This window comes from Saccopteryx bilineata, chromosome 12 (genome assembly GCF_036850765.1).
Source record: "Saccopteryx bilineata isolate mSacBil1 chromosome 12, mSacBil1_pri_phased_curated, whole genome shotgun sequence".
Classification (NCBI taxonomy): domain Eukaryota; kingdom Metazoa; phylum Chordata; class Mammalia; order Chiroptera; family Emballonuridae; genus Saccopteryx; species Saccopteryx bilineata.
Window position 1 is genome coordinate 53,303,689 of NC_089501.1, and position 6,000 is coordinate 53,309,688.

Below are 6,000 nucleotides of genomic sequence, written 5' to 3' on the forward strand. Positions count from 1 at the left end.
CTAACCCCAGCCTGAACTCCAGGACCCAGCACGGGGCTTTCCGCACAGCACACCCTGGTGACCGCGTGTGCAGGAGCAGTGCAAGGGGCTGGGGAGGGACAGCAGACACAGCCTCAGGTCCCCAGAGCCGTCAGGGCCTGCTGTGACCGGGACAGGAAAGACCTGTTCTGGGACAGACAGGGTGGGGGGGGGGCGCTGAGAGTCAGACACACCCCGGCTGCGCAGGCCTGTGGGTGGCACTCACTGGCCTTGAGACTTTCAGCCTGTTTCTCAGAGTTCGCTTAAGTGTCAGCGTCCCTGTCTGTACGACATAGCATTAGGAAGAGCCTTCTGAGATGCAGTGGGTGTGACACTGGACTGGGCAGGGCGCCCCAGCCCAGCACGATGCGGCACACAGCAGGTAGCCACAGTGCAGTCAGCCTGGGGCTTTGTAGCATGGGAGGCACTGAGGTCTCTGAAGGGGCCAGGGCAGGGGTGGGGAGAGACCGGGACAGAGAGCACGGGGCGGGGCGACTTCTGCTCTGGAGGGAGGGGCCCTGACTGATTTCACAATAAAGCCAATGAGAGGCCTTACTGCGTATGCAGCGGAATTCACGTTCTAGAAAGATCACTGTGGCTGAAGTGGGGACAGTTCAGTTGTTTGTATCGAGTCAGATTCTACTGGTGGTGATGAAAGGACCCTGTGTCCTGACCCGGGCAGGTGGCTGGGGGTTAGTCCTCCTTCCACTTCTCACCACCCCTGCCCCAACCAAGACTGCTCTCCCTCTGCCCCCTCTTTTCTGGTCTCTGCGGAGGGAGACGATCTCAGGGACCATGGATGACTCTGCAGTGGCCCAGCCCCGAGCCCATGGCCCCCGAGCCCCCGAGATCCACGGCCCCCGAGCCCCACAGCCCCCAAGCCCCACGGCCCCCGAGCCCCACGGCCCCCGAGCCCCCGAGATCCACGGCCCCCGAGCCCCACGGCCCCCAAGCCCCACGGCCCCCGAGCCCCACGGCCCCCGAGCCCCCGAGATCCACGGCCCCCGAGCCCCACGGCCCCCAAGCCCCATGGCCCCCGAGCCCCACGGCCCCCGTGCCCCACGGCCCCCGAGCCCCACGGCCCCCGAGATCCACGGTCCCCGAGCCCCACGGCCCCCGAGCCCCACGGCCCCCGAGATCCACAGCCCCCGAGCCCCACGGCCCCCGAGATCCACGGCCCCCGTGCCCCACGGCCCCCGAGATCCACGGCCCCCGAGATCCACGACCCCCAAGATCCACGGCCCCCGAGCCCCACGGCCCCCGAGCCCCACGGCCCCTGAGATCCACGACCCCACGGCCCCCGAGCCCCACGGCCCCCAAGATCCACAGCCCCCGAGCCCCACGGCCCCCGAGATCCACGGTCCCCGAGATCCACGGCCCCCGTGCCCCACGGCCCCCGAGATCCACGGCCCCCGTGCCCCACGGCCCCCGAGATCCACGGCCCCCGAGATCCACAGCCCCCGAGATCCACGACCCCCAAGATCCACGGCCCCCGAGCCCCACGGCCCCCGAGATCCACGACCCCACGGCCCCCGAGCCCCACGGCCCCCGAGATCCACGGCCCCCAAGATCCACGGCCCCCGAGATCCACGGTCCCCGAGATCCACGGCCCCGAGCCCCACGGCCCCCGAGATCCACGGCCCCCAGCCCCACGGCCCCCGAGCCCTACGGCCCCCGAGCCCCACGGCCCCGAGATCCACGTTCCCCGAGCCCCACGGCCCCCGAGCCCCACGGCCCCCGAGATCCACGGCCCCCGAGCCCCACGGCCCCCGAGATCCACGGCCCCCGAGCCCCACGGGCCCCGAGATCCACGGCCCCCGAGATCCACGGTCCCCGAGCCCCACGGCCCCCGAGCCCCACGGCCCCCGAGATCCACGGTCCCCGAGCCCCACGTTCCCCGAGCCCCACGGCCCCTGAGCCCCCCTCTGCTCCCTTGCCTCACTGGCTGAATGGAGCGACAGGCACAGGCTAAGTAGGTTCAGAGACTTGTGGACTCAGTGCATCCAGTCTCTCGCTCTGGCTGCCTCTCCATGTCCTCCAGTCCCCACACCCATTCCCAGGCGCCCATGCAGGCAGACAGGGCCGAAATCCCGTTCGACGGCCCACCTGCACCCCTCCTCCTGCCAAGCCGCTTCATTCCTGCCCAGAGGCGGGTTTAAGGGTGCGTGCACCGGGTGTGCCCTGGGCCCCGACTTCTGAAGGGCCCTGCCAAACCCCAACTTGACGCTTTTTTCTAATGACACCAAATTTGGTTTCATACATGCAATTTTAACATGAATGGTACATAATATTTTTTATTCATTTAAAAATATGGTTAACATGTATTTTTATTTTCCTTGTCTCTCTTTTTTTTTTTTTTTTGTATTTTTCGGAAGTTAGAAACGGAGAGACAGACAGACTCCCGCATGCGCCCGACTGGGATCCACCCGGCATGCCCACCAGGGAGCGATGCTCTGCCCCTCCGGGGCGTTGCTCTGCTGCGACCAGAGCCACTCTAGCACCTGGGGCAGAGGCCAAGGAGCCATCCCCAGCGCCCGGGCCATCTTTGCTCCAATGGAGCCTCGGCTGCGGGAGGGGAAGAGAGAGACAGAGACGAAGGAGAGGGGGAGGGGTGGAAAAGCAGATGGGCGCTTCTCCTGTGTGCCCTGGCCGGGAATCGAACCCGGGACTTCTGCATGCCAGGCCGACGCTCTACCACTGAGCCAACCGGCCAGGGCCTCCTTGTCTCTCTTTTTTAAGGGGCCCAATATTTTCTTCTGTGCCCGGGGCCTCCACTGACCTTAATCCGCCTTTGTCCCCATCCCAGAACGCATCGAAAGGGACGCGTCAGTATTTGCTCAGAGCAGAGGCTGGAGGGGCTGCATGGGGCCCAGGAGAGGGAGGGGCTGCCCCCTCCCACACAGAGGTGAAATCTCTGTGTGTAACGCCAGTAACCACGGCCACCATCACAGCTGCCTGGCCTGTGCAGGTTCGCATTTGATTCGGACAGATGGTAATGAAACAACAGAGCCAAGAACTGGTGGGCCATTACCTTTAATCCTAGCTTGCATACGGCGAGTAAAAACACACACTGGGCTCCAAAACCCACTCATTCAGTGCTCACAAAGCTACTGACTTATCCGAGTTTCCTAGAATCAAAGGTTTCTAGCTCACCAGACTTATTCACCTCTGTTCCCCATCTCCTTCCTTCTCCCTGCACAAACTCTGCACAAACTGGCTTCTCCTTCAGCACTCCGCCATCTTGGCTGCTTCTCCTCTCCTCCACGTGGCCTTTCTCTGCTCTCCTACAGCATGGGCTCCTCCTAGAATGTATTCCCTCTTCTCCCGGAACAACGTGATCTCTCCTTTTAAAACCTTTCGGCGCGAAAGCCCTCCCCCAACACATATTAACATAATCACGCCCATCCTAAGCAAGAAGGGCAACTAATATCACCTGGCCGATGGGCTTCCACGTGGGCAGCGCCATCTTTAACAAAGTGGGCACAATATATTTTATCTGCCCAACACCGTGTTTCTAAAGGAGGCAGAGAGCCCCCCACCCTAGTTCCACCCAGTCTCTGATCTGCAAGTTTCATCCCAGTTTCATAGCAGAAACCGGCTCCTCCCTCCCTCCCCTCCCCTCCTCTCCCCTCCCCTCCCCTCAGCCATGGAACCTAGATTATCAGTTCCCTCCACCCACTTCAGCCCTGACCTCCCCGATGCCAGGGCCCCTGGGAGAGAAAGGAGGCGGCTTTCAGCAGAATTGTGGAGTGAGCCAGCCGGCCCTAGGTGGCCGTCAGAAACTCCTAATGGACAAGAGTCATAGCCAAGATTTCTCCAGTACAATAGAACCCTCTGTCCCATCCTAAAACGCTCAACTTGCCAGACTGCGACCTGTGTTACTCTCCCTGCGGCCGCTCCCTGAGTGTGGGGCCACGAGGCCAGACAGACAGCAGTCGGCCTGTCCAGGGCCTGGCCGCACTGGCTCTGGTCAGTGGCTGCTGTCTGTTCTGCAGACTCCACGTGAAGACCCTTGGGGACAGTTCCCAGTTACTTCAGGTCAAGGCCAGGGAGGACGTGTGGCACCAGGTCACCTTTATTGCGAAATCCCAACCTGCTGCCTATGATTTGGGGGCGATGGGAGGACCACACCCAGGTGGCCCTCAGGACCGGGGTCTGAAGTCGAGACGTGTCTCTGTCACGTCGCTGCTGTGCTGTTCAGCTGAAGGCAGTGCCACTTAGGACACAGAGGTCAGTGAACAAAGGGAAAGTCATCGGGGTGGGGCGAGGTATCTGCTCGTACTTGTCAAGGAGGAGAACGAGGGGGAACGGGACCTGAGCATTTCCTGGGTTAGTGCCCAGCGTCCACCCTGGGGAGCAGCCGGCCCTGTCCCCATTCTATGGACGAGCACATGGACCCCCACACTGAGGCACGGTGCTGGCCCAGCTCCCTCCGCTGGGAAGCAGGCGTGCTGGGACTTGAACCCAGACAGGGGGACACGCAAGCCCATGAGGGCTCCCCAAGGTCACAAACACACTAAAACCCCCTGATCATATGGGGGAAGCATTTGGGGAGGGAGCGGGGAGCTAAGGGGAAGATCTCAGGTAGACCGGGGTCCGCCGTAAGATAAAGACAGTTCACCCTAAGGTTTGATGTGGAGAGTCAATGTGTAAAACACTCCACGTGAGTAACGCATGCCTGGCACAGAGCCGGGGCTTGTCCTGTCTCCTCCTGGGGTGATGGCTACGGCACTGACAGAGCTACGACGGGGACAGCAGTGACGGAGGGACAGGTAAGAGCAGCCAGGAAGGAGCTAAGTGACACCTGTGGCCGAGGTCACCACCTGGGAGCTCCTGCTCGTCGCCCCTAAACCTACCCTGCCGTCTCTCCAGACACAGACGATGTCCCGCTGGGGCTCCGTTCCGGTCCGGGTCCCGGGAGTCCGCACGCACGCAAGCGCTCCCCTGGAAAACTCCCTGGGAAACCCCAGCAGCACCTCCAACCACAGCCGAGAGACTGTCCATGGCCCGGGAGACCCGCCTCCCGCCCCCCAGGGCCCCCCCAGGCTCTGGAGCCCCCACGGCGTGACGGGCTCCCTCCGGTAGAAGGCTGGAGGAGACGTCCAGTTAGCCGGGGTGGCACAGTTCCTCCAGAGAGGACCTCGGACAGAACCCGGACCATCAACCCGAGTCCGCCTGCAAACACCCGTCAGCAGCCGGCCCCCCACCTCTGTAGCGATGCGTGGGGTGCCACGAAGGGAAATGGCAATTTTATAATTAACTTTCCCTAATTTTTAGCAATTATATGATTACTATATCATTGAGTGTAATCTCTAACCTAAGCATATGTAATTATGTACTTATAATAGCTTTTTATAATGTAACTTTTCACGGGTAGTTATTCAGGTTGACAATGAAACCTCTCCTCCTGGAAACACACCCCACACCGCCAACACCAGGAAGCTTTTCGCTCGTGAGCACCGGCTCTCTCCCGCGCGGAGCACAGAGCCACTGGCCGCTCCCGGCCTCGGCACCCGAACGGCGCCCTCCCCCGCGGGTCAGTCGTCCAGTCACGGGGCCCACCTGGCACTCTGGGCCCTGTAAAGAAATGGGAACAAAAGTATGAGATTGAATAACTAGTGGCGGCTGCGAACACAGAAAGATGTTGGTCCGGCTCCGGGCCCCCAGCAAGTGGCCAGCACTCTCGGGAGCGAGGGCCGTCCCGGGCCAACCGCCGAGGCACTGTGACAGGCGTGCAGTTAGTTACATCACCAAGTGCATCTCTCCTGTTCCAGTGCTCCACTCCTGACGGGGACCAGCTGCCTACTGGTGCCCACCCACCCCGTGGAGGGTCCACTGCGGAGCCAGCCTGCCCCCTGTCCTCACCAAGCTCCAGACGGGGCTGCAGTTGGGTCCTCCCTGCCCAGGCCCAGCCAGGCCCGAGGACACGCTTCTCACGTCCTCTCCTTCCCCACGCGCCTCCCCCACCCTGTGGCACCTGTC

General features: G+C 62.2%; 1 protein-coding gene across 5 annotated transcripts in view; it reads right to left on the reverse strand.

Moving 5' to 3' along the window:
* Nucleotides 1–6,000, reverse strand: part of AGPAT4 (1-acylglycerol-3-phosphate O-acyltransferase 4) — a 117,991-nt gene that overhangs the window by 22,906 nt on the left and 89,085 nt on the right. The window lies entirely within an intron of this gene.